General features: G+C 33.5%; 1 long non-coding RNA gene across 1 annotated transcript; it reads left to right on the forward strand.

The window, feature by feature from the left end:
* The first annotated feature begins 326 nt into the window (after positions 1-326).
* LOC143242701 (uncharacterized) lies at positions 327-13,985 on the forward strand. Its single transcript, XR_013023152.1, has 5 exons — positions 327-478; positions 677-805; positions 4,351-4,645; positions 13,130-13,245; positions 13,893-13,985. It is a non-coding gene; the product is annotated as an uncharacterized LOC143242701 (long non-coding RNA).
* Positions 13,986-21,232: the final 7,247 nt, after the last annotated feature.

Consider the following 21,232-nt stretch of genomic DNA (forward strand, 5'->3'; position numbering starts at 1 on the left):
AGTTGTATGTTTAACTATGCGCTTTATATTAGACATTTATATTAACTTTATATCATATCTATTAGTGGATTGATAGCTTAAAACGTTTTAAAGTAACCTACACGTTACATTAAAACGGTTACACTCGATTTAAGATAAATCAGAAACACCATTTTTTCACTCTAACTTAAAACTAAATAAACAACAGCAATCTATAGAGTTACGTTTTTATGTCATTTCAGATGTGCTAATGTGTTTTTGTAGGAATACCATTTGAGATGTCAAAAAAAATTACGTCAAAAGCAGAGGATACTCGTTAAATTTGTTATTTTTTAACGTTCAGTTCCACCTAGGATAGATGAAGGAAATACCAGCACTGACCTAGAGGTCAAAGAAAACGAAGAGGTAACATTGAAATGTGTTGCCACAGGCTCGCCGGAACCAACTATTACATGGAGAAGAGAAGACAGTCTTCCAATATCTATTGGAAGCAAAAAAGGTAAATTGCTATCTAGTAATTTTTTCCTTATAAATATCAAAACAGATTCAAGTATTTCTTTTATACTGCTTCAGTTTTCTTTTCATCTTCAACTTAAATACAATTAACCCCAGTTTTGTTTTATAAATATGGCATTTCTCCTTATTTAAACGCCATAAATGACAAAACTACATCTGAACTGTGTTTGGTCTCTTTCAGTACCATCGGTGGTGGGATCGAACCTGAGTATTTTAAAAGTTAACAGGCATCACATCGGAGCATACTTGTGCATTGCATCAAACGGAGTTCAGCCGTCTGTAAGCAAAAGAATAGTTCTGGGGGTGGCATGTAAGTATTTACAATAATCAACACCTGTTAGTTAACGGATTGTTCTGGGACAGGTCTTTAGATATTTACAATAATCAACACCTGTTACTTAACGGATTGTTCTGGGACAGGTCTTTAGATATTTACAATAATCAACACCTGTTACTTAACGGATTGTTCTGGGACCGGTCTTTAGATATTTACAATAATCAACACCTGTTACTTAACGGATTGTTCTGGGACCGGTCTTTAGATATTTACAATAATCAGCACCTGTTACTTAACGGATTGTTCTGGGACAGGTCTTTAGATATTTACAATAATCAACACCTGTTACTTAACGGATTCTTCTGGGACTGGTCTTTAGATATTTGCAATAATCAACACCTGTTACTTAACGGATTGTTCTGGGACAGGTCTGTAGGTACTTACGATAATCAACACTTGTTAGTAAATGGATTGTTCTAGAGCCGGCTTGCTGTTACTTATAATAATCACCTAATGTTGATAAAGATCCTTTATTAGGAGTATTCTCGAAGTAATTATATTAATAACCTCATGTTAATATGCGGATTGTAATTGGAGCAGACTTTAGGTAGTTATGGTAACCGTCAGTGATAATTATAATAATGAGCATGCGTCAGTAAGCTAATTGTCTTAGTAATAACCTAAATGTATAAATAATCACATGATCATCCCGTTCTCCTTTTAAAAAGTCACGTGATCCGTGTTTACTAATGTTATCAATACTGTTAACGTTTGAGCCTGATTATGTTCAGTTTTGTGGCAGATAATATCTGATCCGTTGATTAAAAAACTATCTACTTATCTCCTCGTGAAGATCCAGTTCAGACATAATCAGGAAAACAACAGATGTTGCACTCAATTCCTTGTTATTTGCCTTTCGTAATCACTTCAGATTTTAATGTCCAACATAGTTATTACGCCATACTTGTCCTGTTTACTTTAAGACATAGCAATTTTACTCCGTTTGTAGTTCGTTTAGCTGAGACACAACGTACTTTGTTGCATGTCATCCCACCTACACCCCCCACCGACATGTAATTCACTATTATCACCAGTAATTCACTTCAGAAAATTTTGACGTCCATGGTTTCATGAAGAACCCTTAAATGGATCAATAACTTCGTTATGCTATACTGTACGTAACGTTAGGCTTGTGTTGTATGATTCAATTATAACTGTGTTTAAATTATAAGTGTGTTTTCACGCACGAGGTTTTCAAATAATAATACCTGGTCACTCAGTACGGCTCGCTTTGAAAATGTAACATCAAACAGAATCTCGTGTGTAACCGACATGCTTAACACTGTAGTGCCTCATTCATCAACTTGCTACAAACAAACACAGCAAGCATGGAAAGAGTTACCTCGGAAAAATTCATTTCAGTAATAACCAATGACACAACTTGTTTGAACGTAGCCCTTAATATATGAGGCTTCTTTGGCACAAAAGGCGTATAGTTCCGGCAATAAGTGAACTAAAGTTTACTTTATTAACTAGAAAGTTGGGTTCAATAACCATCGCTTGGCTGGTGATTATGAGAATATTTTTTTATTACCTAAATCTCATCTTCTCATCTTACTTTGATGCTACAAATAGCAGGCATTTTCTTCAAACATTTTCAGCCGTTTTGAGCTAGAACGAACCTCTGCTTATTGACTTACACGAAGTTGTAACCCTAACTTTCTCAGCGAAAAATGATTTTCTTATTATCTATCAGCTTTCAGTAAGTATAAAAACAGATAAAACTTTTACCTGTATCTCCAAAATGTACATCTTGTTACTCATTCTTTTAGATTGACCGGTGTAGATTATGAAGGGCTAATGGTTTAGAGTATGAACCGCTACTAGTGTGTACTGTGAAATGCTATTAGTGTAAAATACGAAGTGTTCCTGATGTAGATTACGAACCACTACAATATAAAGTCTAGAGCAGCATGTTTAGTAACAAACGAAACATTCTAAAGTTTTACTCATTTAATTCATAAAAAATTTCAGATTCTTCTGAACAAAAAACTTTTATCAACTACTTTATATGACACTTTTCATGTAGTTATTATCTTAACTTTGAAGCTTTATTATAAAGTCTTGGATAAGATAATACTGCCATCCCTTGATGACACTAGACTACACCTTGCTTCAAAGAGGGCCCGGCACGGCCAAGCGTGTTCGACTCGTGATCCGAGGGTCGCGGGTTCGAATCCCTGTCGCACCAAACATGTTCGCCCTTTCAGCCGTGGGGCGTTATAATGTGACGGTCAATCCCACTATTCGTTGGTAAAAGAGTAGCCCAAGAGTTGGCGGTGGGTGGTGATGACTAGTTGCTTTCCCTCTAGTCTTACACTGCTAAATTAGGGACGGCTAGCGCAGATAGCCCTCTTGTAGCTTTGCGCGAAGTTTAAAATAAACAAACAAACATGCTTCAAAGAATGTGGTAGCATTGTTAAAAGGTGTCTGCCTGTCCATAAAGTGCTGAGGAACTATTTTCTTAGTTCACTTCTCGCCCGGTGTGCGAAATGTCTCGGAGTGTACATCAGAGGCGAAGGAATATATATATATATATCGTAAAATGAAAACAATTCGAGTCCCAATACCCCTGGTGGGCAGAGTACGAACAGCCCATTTTGTAGCTTTATGTTTAACCAAACGTGACGAAATCTAATAGTTTTGAGGACCTAGTTTTAATCTCAACGGTGTTGTTTACTGTGTTGTGCAGGAGAGCACGTATGTTGTGGTGATTCCCCGAGGAAACGGTGAAATTAACCGTCTCTGCCCATGTCTTGTGGCGGTTTAAGGTCGTGCATGTTTGCTCCTTTGAAACTACTTTCCCTACTATTCGAACTGTAATAAATAAGTTCTAACATTTAGACGTCCTTGTCGTTCTAAGACTACTAGAACGTTCGAACAGCTGATGACAATTTTAAATATTTTACAAGGGTAAACTAAAATGGTAACATTTTAATTTTATAACGGCTATAAACAAGCGTGTTAAAGTGAAACTGCAGTTGACATCAAAGCTTACTGTATATAGAGTTGCTACAAAGAACGAGGCTGTGAAGTGTATTTTTCTGTACTCGTAATTGCGAATAAAAACTTTATTCATTAACGACATTAAGCCTAAGCTGTCTTCTTCCTTCCACTTATCATATAAAGACACGTTTTTTACATTTAGAAGGTAGAACTTTTTTTTCTCTCGGAGTAATTTCTTGTGCCTTCAGCAGCAACAGACAAAGTTTTTTTTTTTTTTTCTTTTAGAACAACTATTTTCTATATAAAAAGGTCAGATGTATGAAGTGAAGACTTGGGAAGAAAAGATATTTCATTACCCGTGCGTTTGTTCAACTGGGGGAAACCACTTTGAATTTAAGGTAGTGATGTGGTGGAAGATAAATTAATACTGTATTCAACAACTTCCTTCGTAAGACAGAGAATTTTAAAATGTTCTACAAAAATATTAATCCATTTAACGACAGCCGTAATTAATCTCATAAAATAAAAATATATCATTTTGCATGACGTAATTTTGACTGTTTATATTCCAGTCCAGCCAACAATCGCGGTTCCAAACCAAGTAGTCGGCGCTGCGATCGGATCTGACGTCACCCTTGACTGTAACTTAGAATCACATCCTAAGTCTGTAGCGTATTGGATCAGAGAAAAAAGACGTCTACATCGTCATCTCCAACACAAAATACAATACCAGCGAGACACCTAGCGGACCTTATAAGACTCACATGAAGCTACAAATTCGAAACCTTCAACCTGATGACCTTGGAACTTACCGTTGTTCAGCTAAGAATTCTCTCGGATTTGCAGATGGCACTATTAAACTGTACGGTGAGTAATACATATTATTATGTACGTTTTGTCTTAAGATTTACCATTAATAATAACGTATGCGTGTTTTCTTAGAACAAAGCCACGTCGGGCTTTCAACTGAATCCAACGAGGGAAATCGAACCCCTGATTTTAGCATTGTAAATCCGTAGACTTACCGCTGTACCAGCGGGGAACTGACAATAACGTTATAAACAATACGTTTGGTAATAGCATGTTTAGTGTACAATCAATAATGAATAACATATGTATGGATTAGTTTCTAAACCATACAGTGGGTATTTAATATATCAAACTACAGAGCTAATGATTATATACTAAACTGAACAATGGGTAAACAAGTAGGCAGGCAGCACTGCCGATGTATGGAAGGTTCGAATTGTTAATCGAAATGTTATTTTAAATATCTTCTCATAGGTCATTAGGACGTTGCAATACGGTACAGTGTTTACTTTTACAACAATATATATGTAATTACTAAGTCACAAGTTCTGGTAATGTCTGTAAATATAGTAAAACGTTTGAATTCATTGTTTTCCTTACTACATTATAAAACCAAAACAGTATTGTCATCTAGTTTCACTGAAGTTACACAGTTTCAAACGTAGTATCTACTCCTATAAGTATTATTAATAACTGGAAATAATTTGAGAATCGTAATTCTAGTGTTAACAATAGTATCATTACCCCTTGTAGTCAGCTTTCTTACAGAATTGTGTTGTTCTTTAAAAAGCTTAAATACAGGGTGAAACAGAAATTACAAGCCAATAATTATAATAGACAATCAATAAATATTATAGTTTGAAACTTATTGTATTTAGATCTTGGTTTTCAATACAACTTTCCAATGTGTATTGAAACATATTGCAGTTTGAAACTTATTGTATTTAGATCTTGGTTTTCAATACAACTTTCCTATGTGTATTGAAACATATTACAGTTTGAAACTTATTGTATTTAGAACTTGGATTTCAATACAACTTTCCTATGTGTATTGAAACATATTACAGTTTGAAACTTATTGTATTTAGATCTTGGTTTTCAATACAACTTTCCTATGTGTATTGAAACATATTACAGTTTGAAACTTATTGTATTTTGATCTTGGTTTTCAATACAACTTTCCTATGTGTATTGAAACATATTACAGTTTGAAACTTATTGTATTTAGATCTTGGTTTTCAATACAACTTTCCTATGTATATTGAAACATATTACAGTTTGAAACTTATTGTATTTAGATCTTGGTTTTCAATACAACTTTCCAATGTGTATTGAAACATATTACACTTTGAAACTTATTGTATTTAGATCTTGGAGTTCAATACAACTTTCCTATGTGTATTGAAACATATTACAGTTTGAAACTTATTGTATTTAGATCTTGGTTTTCAATACAACTTTCCTATGTGTATTGAAACATATTACAGTTTGAAACTTATTGTATTTTGATCTTGGTTTTCAATACAACTTTCCTATGTGTATTGAAACATATTACAGTTTGAAACTTATTGTATTTAGATCTTGGTTTTCAATACAACTTTCCTATGTATATTGAAACATATTACACTTTGAAACTTATTGTATTTAGATCTTGGATTTCAATACAACTTTCCAATGTGTATTGAAACATATTACACTTTGAAACTTATTGTATTTAGAACTTGGATTTCAATATAACTTTCCAATGTGTATTGAAACACAGCATTAAAAACAAGCGAAGAAAAACTTGTGAAAACGTAAGTATATTTAGGCTAATATCAATACAAACAATGAAACTTGATGTAAATCAACCCATAAATAGGTCAAAGCAACGCCATCTGACGATAGAATATTTTAGGATTAAGAAAGATGCAATTGCCCTTAAAGCAAGGCCACGAGAGAAGATCTCAGCAAAAAGACTGTGACGTCCTCAAAGGAAAACACTTCAAGTAGCTGCTGTCTATGGAAGTCATTAAAAGGCTTAATAATTACTTTCATTTAGTGAAGTGTAATTAATTATAACAATTCTTAAATAAACAACATTTTTACATCTGTGAGTATCTTGAGAATTAGTAAGTTCTGACAGAAAATACAGGGGACACAAAAATGGGACAGACGTACACGTCAAATGGAAAAGTTACAAGAAGTTTCGAGGTTCGTCTTAGCTAGTTACACACATAATAGCAACTAAAGATTTAAAATTGAGTTAAATTACAAGACAGTTTCGAGGTCTAATAACGTACAATAATTGTACAGATTATGTCGTACGGTGGCTGTGAGAACCTGGCGACTAAAACGTTATAAAATAATAATGGTAAATACTTTGTAATATTATAATACTTTTATAGACGAACACGACAAACAACGTCGCGGACAACATCCTATCATTGGGTTGTCAGTGAGCCTCGGGCAATTTTTTTTATCACTAGTTCGAATGTTAGATCTTAGTGATTTTAGTGGCATTCTGTCTTCTTAACCTTCTCAATTCTTCGCTCAGTGAAAGTGAACCACAATGTAACCTACACGGCTAAGAAGCGGTTAATTTGAAATAGAGAACTGGAGCCGATGATGGCATTAAGACGTGAAATTTCTAAGGTTTGATGTATGTGAATCTGTCTCAAAAGTTTATCAGTTGTTCAGGTTACTTCATTCACAAGACCAATAGGAACAATGTTCTGAAACTCTAAACCAAACACTGCTTTTACACGCCATAAGAACCATATAGAGTGGTCATGACGTCATCACAAAACACTTTACATATGCTTACGTTACCTTCTTCATGGTCAAACTGGTCTACATGCGAGTTTTATAAACTCGTTCCCCTTGGTTTCACAAATGCGGTTATCTATGTTGTTTATTTGTTTATTATTAAGCACAAGCTCCACTCAATGAATCATCTATGCTGTGCACACCTCAAGAATCAAAACCCTGTTTGTAACGTTTCACGTCCTCAGACTTAGTCTGAGCCACCAGGGGGACACGTAGATGTCTTAACAGAGTAAATGTGGCCCGGCATGGCCAAGTGGATAAGGCACTCGACTCGTAATCCGAGGGTCGTGGGTTTGAATCCCCTTCGCACCAAATGTGCTCGCCCTTTCAGCCATGGTGGCGTTATAATGTGACGGTCAATCCCACTATTCGTTGGCAAAAGAGTAGCACAAAAGTTGGCAGTGGGTGGTGATGACTAGCTGCCTTCCCTCTAGTCTTACACTTCAAAATTAGGGATAGCTAACGCAGCTAGCCCCGTGTAGTATTGCGCAAAATTTAAAACAACCAACCAAACAGTTATCGTGTATGCAGTATAATACCTTAAAAGTTACAGTTACAAACGTTGAAAGCTGGCGAAGCTTAGAAACCAATTGGTCTAAAATTTGTGATAAAATCAAGTTAACAGCACAACTTTTTCACTATATATCAACCATAAACAACGCCGACAAAACGTTTCGCCCAATATCTGAGCTCATCAGACTGTTTTGAGTAAAAAAAGAAAAAGACATAGTGTTGTAAGTATACTATTTATACAAGTCATCTGTTACAATAAAGTTTGTTATAGTAAATCTGTAATGAACATAGTGTGGTAAGTATACTATTTATACAAGTCATCTGTTACAATAAAGTTTGTTATAGTAAATCTGTAATGGACATAGTGTGGTAAGTATACTATTTATACAACTCATCTGTTACAATAAAGTTTGTTATAGTAAATCTGTAATGGACATAGTGTGGTAAGTATACTATTTATACAACTCATCTGTTACAATAAAGTTTGTTATAGTAAATCTGTAATGAACATAGTGTGGTAAGTATACTCTCTATACAAGTCATCTGTTACAATAAAGTTTGTTATAGTAAATCTGTAATGGGCATAGTGTAGTAAGTATACTATTTATACAAGTCATCTGTTACAATAAAGTTTGTTATAGTAAATCTGTAATGGACATAGTGTGGTAAGTATACTATTTTTACAAGTCATCTGTTACAATAAAGTTTGTTATAGTAAATCTGTAATGGGCATAGTGTGGTAAGTATACTATTTATACAAGTCATCTGTTACAATAAAGTTTGTTATAGTAAATCTGTAATGGGCATAGTGTGGTAAGTATACTATTTATACAAGTCATCTGTTACAATAAAGTTTGTTATAGTAAATCTGTAATGGACATAGTGTGGTAACTATACTATTTATACAAGTCATCTGTTACAATAAAGTTTGTTATAGTAAATCTGTAATGGACATAGTGTGGTAAGTATACTATTTATACAACTCATCTGTTACAATAAAGTTTGTTATAGTAAATCTGTAATGGACATAGTGTGGTAAGTATACTATTTATACAACTCATCTGTTACAATAAAGTTTGTTATAGTAAATCTGTAATGAACATAGTGTGGTAAGTATACTCTCTATACAAGTCATCTGTTACAATAAAGTTTGTTATAGTAAATCTGTAATGGGCATAGTGTAGTAAGTATACTATTTATACAAGTCATCTGTTACAATAAAGTTTGTTATAGTAAATCTGTAATGGACATAGTGTGGTAAGTATACTATTTTTACAAGTCATCTGTTACAATAAAGTTTGTTATAGTAAATCTGTAATGGGCATAGTGTGGTAAGTATACTATTTATACAAGTCATCTGTTACAATAAAGTTTGTTATAGTAAATCTGTAATGGACATAGTGTGGTAAGTATACTATTTATACAAGTCATCTGTTACAATAAAGTTTGTTATAGTAAATCTGTAATGGACATAGTGTGGTAACTATACTATTTATACAAGTCATCTGTTACAATAAAGTTTGTTATAGTAAATCTGTAATGGACATAGTGTGGTAAGTATACTATTTATACAAGTCATCTGTTACAATAAAGTTTGTAATAGTAAATCTGTAATGGACATAGTGTGGTAAGTATACTATTTATACAAGTCATCTGTTACAATAAAGTTTGTTATAGTAAATCTGTAATGGACATAGTGTGGTAAGTATACTATTTATACAAGTCATCTGTTACAATAAAGTTTGTTATAGTAAATCTGTAATGGACATAGTGTGGTAAGTATACTATTTATACAAGTCATCTGTTACAATAAAGTTTGTTATAGTAAATCTGTAATGGACATAGTGTGGTAAGTATACTATTTATACAAGTCATCTGTTACAATAAAGTTTGTAATAGTAAATCTGTAATGGACATAGTGTGGTAAGTATACTATTTATACAAGTCATCTGTTACAATAAAGTTTGTTATAGTAAATCTGTAATGGACATAGTGTGGTAAGTATACTATTTATACAAGTCATCTGTTACAATAAAGTTTGTTATAGTAAATCTGTAATGGACATAGTGTGGTAAGTATACTATTTATACAAGTCATCTGTTACAATAAAGTTTGTTATAGTAAATCTGTAATGGACATAGTGTGGTAACTATACTATTTATACAAGTCATCTGTTACAATAAAGTTTGTTATAGTAAATCTGTAATGGACATAGTGTGGTAAGTATACTATTTATACAAGTCATCTGTTACAATAAAGTTTGTAATAGTAAATCTGTAATGGACATAGTGTGGTAAGTATACTATTTATACAAGTCATCTGTTACAATAAAGTTTGTTATAGTAAATCTGTAATGGACATAGTGTGGTAAGTATACTATTTATACAAGTCATCTGTTACAATAAAGTTTGTAATAGTAAATCTGTAATGGACATAGTGTGGTAAGTATACTATTTATACAAGTCATCTGTTACAATAAAGTTTGTTATAGTAAATCTGTAATGGACATAGTGTGGTAAGTATACTATTTATACAAGTCATCTGTTACAATAAAGTTTGTTATAGTAAATCTGTAATGGACATAGTGTGGTAAGTATACTATTTATACAACTCATCTGTTACAATAAAGTTTGTTATAGTAAATCTGTAATGGACATAGTGTGGTAAGTATACTATTTATACAACTCATCTGTTACAATAAAGTTTGTTATAGTATATCTATAATGCACATAGTGTGGTTGAAATATCTTATACATTCTTATTCTCGGAAAAACCCTAAGGAACCGAATCAAGATTAGTGTTTCAAAACACAAGATGTCTAATAGGAATGTGTGATCATAAATATAATTTTTCATTCTTTGACAGATTGTTTAGGCAGAGTATTCATGATGAAACTTTGTAAAATGGAAATGTCTTCCTCTACACTTGTGTCTCCACAACAGGCAGTTGTCGTCCATTCTACAATGTTTCATCAGAATTGTTTATCATTACGTTTCTCCAGCAAAAGACGTTGATAGAATTAGAATAAACCTGGTTGGTTGGTGGTGATAGGCTTAACTGATCAGATATTAGAAGAAAGCTGATTGGTTGGTCATAATAGGCTTAACTGATCAGACATTAGAAGAAAACTGATTGGTTGGTGATAATACACTTTACTTATCAGAACAGCAGTCCCTTATTGTAACAGTTATTTAGTGAAATTGTATTAAAATATTACTTTATACAAAGAAAATACGTAGTATGCAAATAAATGTACTACATTTATCCCCGTAGTTCAAATAAATGTACTACACAATGAGAAATTTTCCAACATGAGCACTTTCCTTTATTCTTCAAGTTAGAATTGGAATTAAAATAATTTAATGTTCGTTTTGGATACAATAACGAGTCACTAACCTTGGGTAATTCGAAACGTTTCAATCTCAAGGTAAGGCTTACCAAGTCAACATAAGAAGTCATGGAAGGGGTTAAAGGCCTCCCAAGGCCATTAAAATTAATAATTTAAATGGTGAAAGCTGGTAAAGCATTGAAACACCAATTTCTCTCTCTCTGAGGACTTCGTGATAAGATCGACCTAAATTACACTATCCAAAATAAGTTGTTATTCGCTACCTAAAACTTGGTGTTAAAGCAGGTTTAAAGTTCTCTGAGAGTCGAAGGTTTCGAATTCCCATCACACCAAACGTGCTCGACCCTTATAACCGTGGATGTGTTATGACGTCACGGTCAATCCCACTATTCGTTGGTAAAAGAGTAGCCCAAGAGTTGATGGTGGGTGGTGATGACTAGCTAAGCTGCCTTCCCTATAGTCTTACACTACTAAATTATAGACTGCTTACGCAGATAGGCCTCGTGTAAGTTTGCAAGAAATTAAAAAACAACAATAAAAATTTTGATTATTTCTTTTATTTTAATTTCAAGAAAAGTGCTAACTTTAATTTCCTTTTATTCTTGTTACTACCACAATCCATACACTGTTTAGCTAACTTATGGAAACGACGAACACGTCTACTTTAAGGGCTATCTGGGCATTACATTTCTGACATTTTCAATTGAGAAGACAACTAGTTAATACCACCAATTAACAAAGCTTGGGGAACTTTTTGTCTTATCGTATGATACGCATTTTCACTTTGTTCATATAGTACACCTTCTTCAAATATTGAGAACGGGTCATGGTCCCTCGATTCCACGGTCCGGTCACGAAAAACGTTTTGCCATGCCCGGTCTGCTTTATGAAATAATTCCCCAATGTATTATACTTTTAAGAAAACAGCTTAACATGAAAATATCACACCTCCAAAATGATTATTTATGTTTCTTCACGTACCCGGTTATCAGAAAGAATAATTTATAATGAGTAACCACGTTTCTCCTGTCAGTTCAAACATCTAACTACCGTTTTGATTTTGTTAAGAGTCGAATGCTATCATACCATTGGTTTTCAAGTTTCTAAGTTGTATTGTTAAACATGGTCAGAAGTTGCTGTTGTAAACTTTACGTTAACTGGTGAGAAAATCGCTTTCTCTTAGCTTCTCAATCAAAGAAATTCGCCTGTAATCTTCGGAGATTAACTTAGGCTTCATTTCATTTCAAACGAAACGTTATAGCAGACAGATTATAAACCAAATTATGAACGGAATTTTTCAATAACTTGAATGAGTTTTACTTGTTTTAAGCAGAGAGTCAATCGTACTAAGATACAATTTGTATTTTAAGAGCAGAATAAAAACCTTTAGGACCTAAAACATTGTTTTCATCGCTGAACCTGTCGACTGTCGTCTTACCCAAGATTAGAAATCTGGTTATAGAACAAAATAATTGAATAGATTATTTCAATAACGTTAGATGCTCGGCCTGGCCAGGTGGTTAAGGCACTCGACTCGTAAGCCGAGAGTCACGAATTCGAATCCCCGTCACACCAAAGCCGAGGTGGCTTTATAATGTGACGGTCAATCTAATATCCGTTGGTAAAAGAGTAGCTCAAGAGTTGGGTTACACTAGTCTGACACTGTAAAATTATGGAAGACTAGCGCAGATAGCCCTCGTGTAGCTTTGCGCGAAATTCAAATCAGTAATGTAAATCACAAAGCGTGAGACTTGAGTGACTCTAGTATGCCCAAACAATCGATATCGATGAAACTGAGAAATTGTTCTGAAATAAAAAACTTCCTTTCTTTTATTTACGCTTTTGCATAATTCTTCTCTTCTATTTTACAGAGATTCCGGCACCTGTGACGTCACCGCAGCCTTATCTTCCGGATACGCTACAACCAAAGTCAGAAAACTGTGGAATAGTTACTCCCATAACGTGGTCTCTAAGCCTAACGAGAAAGGTATAATATGATAATCATACAACGATCTGATTAAAGATCTGTTATAAACGTGTAAGTTTGGTGTTTGCATGTACAAATAATGTTCAACGAACATAATTCAAGGTCTAATAAATATATTTTATCAATGTTGTTTCATAATCAGGATTGTTTTATTGTTAAACGCAAAGATACCCCCCAATGGACGATTTGTCCTGTGCTCACTACAGGTATCGCAATGTGGTTTTTTAGCGATATAAGTCATCAGACATAACCATTAAATCGCTGAGTTATTGAGATGGGCTTGTATCTAGGGAAATATTAGTTGTTGTTTTCAGTTTTTGCTAGACGAAGACTACGTTTATCATATGTTTTAAAATGTAAAAGTGAGTTTTAATTGGATAAAAAAACAACAGTGTTTCATGTTGGTATTTTGGTTTATAAATTGTACTCTACGACACAGATCTCTCTGTTTTAAGGAGAAATTTATACACTTTGTGATATTCGTCATTTCAAACAAGCACTTTTCTTTATTTATGTCAACCTACTCTAAATGTTATGTATCAAACGTTATTCATTTTTAAAGTGAGATGCACCACGTTTCTCCTAGGCCTACTTCTCTTTACCATTTGTTATCGAATACTCTCGAAACCACAGTGTCTCTTTTCTAGATATTTCTGCAGATGTGATAGACGACACTCACGATGTTGTACATCCGGACATCATCCGGGTTACTCCTCCAGAAGATAACACGGCTGTTTCTGGTAAGTTGTGCATACGTGCGCTTCTTAAGACTACAGTGAGGGTTGCTAGTCATTTATCACCCACCGCTAACTCTTGGGCTAGTCTTTTATCAACGAATAGTGGGATTTACTGTCACATTATAACACCTCTGCGGCTGAAAGAGAGAGGATTTTTGGTATGATAAGGATTCGAACCAACAACCCTCAGATTGTGAGTCGAGCGCCCTCACCACTTGGCCATGTCGGGCCAATATGTGTAGGTACACAAGAAAACAACTAAAGATTCAAGCCTCTGCAGTTAAATAAATATATATTTATTTTTGAAGAAAATACATCCTTTTTCAAACAGCTCCCTCTTTCGGTGAAGTTACGTCCAAAAAACATTATCAATTATGCTGTCACAATGAGCAGACTTTTGTAAGGCAGTTAGTCGTGAATAATTTGCTAACTATTTTAATATCTAGATGCGGTTATTATACGTTAGTTGAATACTATTAAAAAATTGAAACAGAAAATGTCCTCATTATTGTCAGTTTATCAATTTATTATTACTTTGTTCGCGTTGTGTCAGTTCTTCAGTTTGAAAACAGAAAAACAAATCTTATAGTAGAAAGACACCTTCGAGGTTCACATAAGATCCTTCACAGTAACTTAGAACTACTGGCCTAAGATAGAACCATGAAGATCCACTCAAGGTACTCCCTAATAATCTTAGGTCTACTGGCCTGAGACAGGAAAATCAACCAGCAGTACACACAGTCTAAGTCATGCACCTATCAAAACAACCAGAATAAAGCATATGGTAAACTTTCCAATCTGTAACTTGGTAGACAGTTCATAGTATAAATATGAAGTATTCATTACTGTTAGTTCTAACACAAACTTGGTGGACAGTCCTTAGTATAAATATGAAGTATTCATTACTGTTAGTTCTAACACAAACTTGGTAGACAATCCTTAGTATAAATATGAAGTATCCATTACTGTTAGTTCTAACACAAACTTGGTAGACAGTTCTTAGTATAAATATGAAGTATCCATTACTGTTAGTTCTAACACAAACTTGGTAGACAGTCTTAGTATAAATATGAAGTATCCATTACTGTTAGTTCTAACACAAAGTTGGTAGACAGTCCTTAGTATAAATATGAAGTATTCATTACTGTTAGTTCTAACACAAACGTGGTAGACAGTCCTTAGTATAAATATGAAGTATTCATTACTGTTAGTTCTAACACAAAGTTGGTAGACAGTCCTTAGTATAAATATGAAGTATTCATTACTGTTAGTTCTAACACAAACTTGGCAGACGGTTCTTAGTATAAATATGAAGTATTCATTACTGTTAGTTTCTGACACAAACTTGGTAGAATAATATATTTTAGAACTGTAAACTGTAAATAGTTTTATGAAGTGCAGTGATCTTATGTTTTTGACAATAATAGTTATTGTGTGAGACTTGTTTATTGAAAATAAATTTTCTCAAGCCTTAAATTAGTGGCAGAAACTAACACGACATCCTTTATGTTTGTTTGTGTGTGTGTATGGTTTATTGTTCATCACAGACGAAATTATTTATTAATTATTTTTTTATTATTTATTACGTACGGCCTTGAAATATTTCACTCCCTATCATTCTTACAGAAGGCATCATTTTTAGAGTGAATAATAAATAGGTGTGAATGTTCTAGAAAGTTTTAAGAAATCATCTGTTTTGATCCCATGTAAATATTTATGTCATTTCTTTCTACAGAAAAAAGTGCATACAACGACTCGGCGTCGTCTTTTCCGCTGCCACGAACACTTGTGGTTATAAGTTTGGTGTTTTTGCTTGGAACCTGCAGCCACTAGACCGTAACATCCCGGGCTCCAGATGAGGAAGAAGACATTGACTTGTGTGGGCAAAGACTTTTATCATGGTGTTTACCTAGAACTCGACGTTCAGCAATTTTCTTAGGGAAACTCTTTTCAGTGACAAAATATAATATTTCCAAGCGACCACTTGTCTCTGTCACTGAAATCTTATGTATATTCATGTTGATTACGACGAAAACATGAAACCGATAGCCTCACAGTGTGCCAAAGTTATCATAGAGGATTCATCAGTGCCACGCCCCTAGCGATGCTCAAATAGGACTCCCAACCAGCCTTCCTGAGACTGGAACTTTTATCTTCCGCTTTTGCTTCTGTAGTCAGTTTCACTGGATCATAACTGGTGCTGGCCGATAAATTTATCCGGATCTAGAACATGCTGTAATATCTTGTCAGACATGTTTGATAGAGTTAAGATTCAATTTAAGATAGAAAGTCCTTATTCACAACTAATCATTACATCAAAGTCAGGGTAAGGAGTTATCTCAGTGCTTCATCACGTCTTATATATTGATTTCACAAACTTTAGCCAAGTTTTGCCGCTCTTCACACGTTAAAATCTCTGTTCATTAATGCTTAACAATAACGTCCTCTAGTGAGAAACTGCCAAACTTGTTTTGATGCTGACATCCGGAGACCTTGTTTGTTCTTCTCCATAATACTACTGTCACGGAGTTTAGATATTCCAACGTGTTAGCTCATTAAAATGTCCATATAAGACATCATTCAAGGAGTTTCTCATTCGCAAAATGCTGTAGTTAAATCAAAATGTTTTAAACTTTACATAGTTGCATCAAATCTGATATTCCTTATCTTCAGGAAAGCGCTTGTTCTATCTTACCCTTAGCAACAAATAAAACGTTAGCTATTCCAAGTTCCAGACGCCCTATCGTTGATCTCTTCACAAACGTAACCATTTCTATTTCCTTTTTCTATAACTTCTAATAGTAATTTTGAGAAGCTAACACTAAATCACGAAGACACGCTGCAATAATTATAGCGCCCACGTTACATGGATTATCATGTTAATATTACAGTGTTATCAGAAGGGCCCAGAACTACCATTGAGATAAGTCTCTGATATAAGGATGACGAAAACTGAGATGCAGACGACGTAGTTTTCTCGTTTTCGATTTCAAGTTAGATATTTATTGCCTCGTCTTTTAACAAGCCTTTCTGAACCATGTTAGAAATTAGCCATTTATTTTAACTTTATTAAAAATAGCTAGCAAAGTTTCTTTATTGAATCTAACATAGAATATTTGACTAGTGAGTTATAACAAGTATGAAGGTTTTCCATGCAAATTGAATTGTTATTAAGTTTTATTGGTGCATAGATATATATATATACATCTAGATACATGCTTCACAGACCAATGATTCGTTACCAAGCATCTAAACGAACCAATAGTAAGTTGCTTGACTTCATAATTTGGGGACGATTTACAGTAAAAAAAACTAACTCAGATACTTCATATAAATAACTAACTCTGTAAAGGCACCACTGAACCATAACAGTCTATAGTAATTACATAATTCTAGTCACTATAGTGATACCACTGAACCTTAATAACCACTAGTAAGTACATAATTATAGTCACTATAGTGATACCACTGAACCTTAATAGTCACTAATAAGTACATAATTCTAGTCACTATAGTGATACCACTGAACCTTAATAGTCACTAACAAGTACATAATTCTAGTCACTATAGTGATACCACTGAACCTTAATAACCACTAGTAAGTACATGATTCTACTCACTATAGTGATACCACTGAACCTTAAAAACCACTAGTAAGTACATAATTCTAGTCACTATAGTGATACCACTGAACCTTAATAGTCACTAACAAGTACATAATTATAGTCTCTATAGTGATACCACTGAACATTAATAACCACTAGTAAGTACATGATTCTACTCACTATAGTGATACCACTGAACCTTAAAAACCACTAGTAAGTACATAATTCTAGTCACTATAGTGATACCACTGAACCTTAATAGTCACTAACAAGTACATAATTATAGTCTCTATAGTGATACCACTGAACCTTAATAACCACTAGTAAGTATATAATTATACTCTCTATAGTGATACAACTGAACCTTAATAACCACTAGTAAGTACATAATTATACTCTCTATAGTGATACCACTGAACCTTAATAACCACTAGTAAGTATATAATTATACTCTCTATAGTGATACAACTGAACCTTAATAACCACTAGTAAGTACATAATTATACTCTCTATAGTGATACCACTGAACCTTAATAACCACTAGTAAGTACATAATTCTAGTCACTCTAGTGATACCACTGAACCTTAATAACCACTAGTAAGTACATAATTCTAGTCACTATAGTGATACAACTGAACCTTAATAACCACTAGTAAGTACATAATTCTAGTCACTATAGTGATACAACTGAACCTTAATAACCACTAGTAAGTACATAATTCTAGTCACTATAGTGATACCACTGAACCTTAATAACCACTAGTAAGTACATAAGTATAGTATCTATAGTGATACCACTGAATCTTAATAGTCACTAACAAGTACATAATTCTAGTCACTATAGTGATACCACTGAACCTTAATAACCACTAGTAAGTACATAATTCTAGTCACTATAGTGATACCACTGAACCTTAATAACCACTAGTAAGTACATAATTATAATCACTATAGTGATACCACTGAACCTTAATAACCACTAGTAAGTACATAATTCTAGTCACTATAGTGATACCACTGAACCTTAATAACCACTAGTAAGTACATAATTCTAGTCACTATAGTGATACCACTGAACCTTAGTAACCACTAGTAAGTACATAATTCTAGTCACTATAGTGATACCACTGAACCTTAATAACCACTAGTAAGTACATAATTCTAGTCACTCTAGTGATACCACTGAACCTTAATAACCACTAGTAAGTACATAATTCTAGTCACTATAGTGATACAACTGAACCTTAATAACCACTAGTAAGTACATAATTCTAGTCACTATAGTGATACAACTGAACCTTAATAAACACTAGTAAGTACATAATTATAGTCTCTATAGTGATACCACTGAACCTTAATAACCACTAGTAAGTACATAATTATAGTCACTATAGTGATACCACTCAACCTTAATAACCGCTAGTAAGTGCATAATTATAGTCTCTATAGTGATACCACTGCACCTTAATAACCACTAGTAAGTACAGAATTATAGTCACTATAGTGATACCACTGAAACTTAATAACCACTAATAAGTACATAATTCTAGTCACTATAGTGATACAACTGAACCTTAATAACCACTAGTAAGTACATAATTATAGTATCTGTAGTGATACCACTGAACCTTAATAGTCACTAACAAGTACATAATTCTAGTCACTATAGTGATACCACTGAACCTTACTACTCACTAACAAGTACATAATTCTAGTCACTATAGTGATACCACTGAACCTTAATAGTCACTAACAAGTACATAATTCTAGTCACTATAGTGATACCACTGAACCTTAATAGTCACTAACAAGTACATAATTCTAGTCACTATAGTGATACCACTGAACCTTAATAACCACTAGTAAGTACATGATTCTAGTCACTATAGTGATACCACTGAACCTTAATAACCACTAGTAAGTACATAATTCTAGTCACTCTAGTGATACCACTGAACCTTAATAGTCACTAATAAGTACATAATTCTGGTCACTATAGTGATACCACTGAACCTTAATTGTCACTAACAAGTACATAATTCTAGTCACTATAGTGATACCACTGAACCTTAAAAACCACTAGTAAGTACATTATTATAGTCTCTATAGTGATACCACTGAACCTTAATTGTCACTAACAAGTACATAATTCTAGTCACTATAGTGATACCACTGAACCTTAATAACCACTAGTAAGTACATAATTATAGTCACTATAGTGATACCACTGAACCTTAATAACCACTAGTAAGTACATAATTATAGTCACTATAGTGGTACCACTGAACCTTAATAACCACTAGTAAGTACATAATTCTAGTCACTATAGTGATACCACTGAACCTTAATAACCACTAGTAAGTACATAATTATAGTATCTATAGTGATACCACTGCACCTTAATAACCACTAGTAAGTACAGAATTATAGTCACTATAGTGATACCACTGAAACTTAATAACCACTAATAAGTACATAATTCTAGTCACTATAGTGATACGACTGAACCTTAATAACCACTAGTAAGTACATAATTATAGTATCTGTAGTGATACCACTGAACCTTAATAGTCACTAACAAGTACATAATTCTAGTCACTATAGTGATACCACTGAACCTTACTACTCACTAACAAGTACATAATTCTAGTCACTATAGTGATACCACTGAACATTAATAACCACTAGTAAGTACATAATTCTAGTCATTATAGTGATACCACTGAACCTTAAAAACCACTAGTAAGTACATAATTATAGTCACTATAGTGATACCACTGAACCTTAATAACCACTAGTAAGTACATTATTATAGTCAGTATAGTGATACCACTGAACCTTAATAACCACTAGTAAGTACATTATTATAGTCTCTATAGTGATACCACTGAACCTTAATAACCACTAGTAAGTACATTATTATAGTCACTATAGTGATACCACTGAACCTTAATAACCACTAGTAAGTACATTATTATAGTCAGTATAGTGATACCACTGAACCTTAATAACCACTAGTAAGTACATAATTCTAGTCTCTATAGTGATACCACTGAACCTTAATAACCACTAGAAAGTACATTATTATAGTCTCTATAGTGATACCACTGAACCTTAATAACCACTAGTAAGTACATAATTCTAGTCAGTATAGTGATACCACTGAACCTTAATAACCACTAGTAAGTACATTATTATAGTCAGTATAGTGATACCACTGAACCTTAATAAACACTAGTAAGTACATAATTATAGTCTCTATAGTGATACCACTGAACCTTAATAACCACTAACAAGTACATAATTCTAGTCATTATAGTGATACCACTGAACCTTAAAAACCACTAGTAATTACATAATTATAGTCACTATAGTGATACCACTAAACCTTAATAACCACTAGTAAGTACATTATTATAGTCAGTATAGTGATACCACTGAACCTTAATAACCACTAGTAAGTACATTATTATAGTCTCTATAGTGATACCACTGAACCTTAATAACCACTAGTAAGTACATTATTATAGTCACTATAGTGATACCACTGAACCTTAATAACCACTAGTAAGTACATTATTATAGTCAGTATAGTGATACCACTGAACCTTAATAACCACTAGTAAGTACATTATTATAGTCTC

The sequence above is a fragment of the Tachypleus tridentatus genome, unplaced genomic scaffold, assembly GCF_004210375.1.
Source record: "Tachypleus tridentatus isolate NWPU-2018 unplaced genomic scaffold, ASM421037v1 Hic_cluster_2, whole genome shotgun sequence".
Classification (NCBI taxonomy): Eukaryota; Metazoa; Arthropoda; class Merostomata; order Xiphosura; family Limulidae; genus Tachypleus; species Tachypleus tridentatus.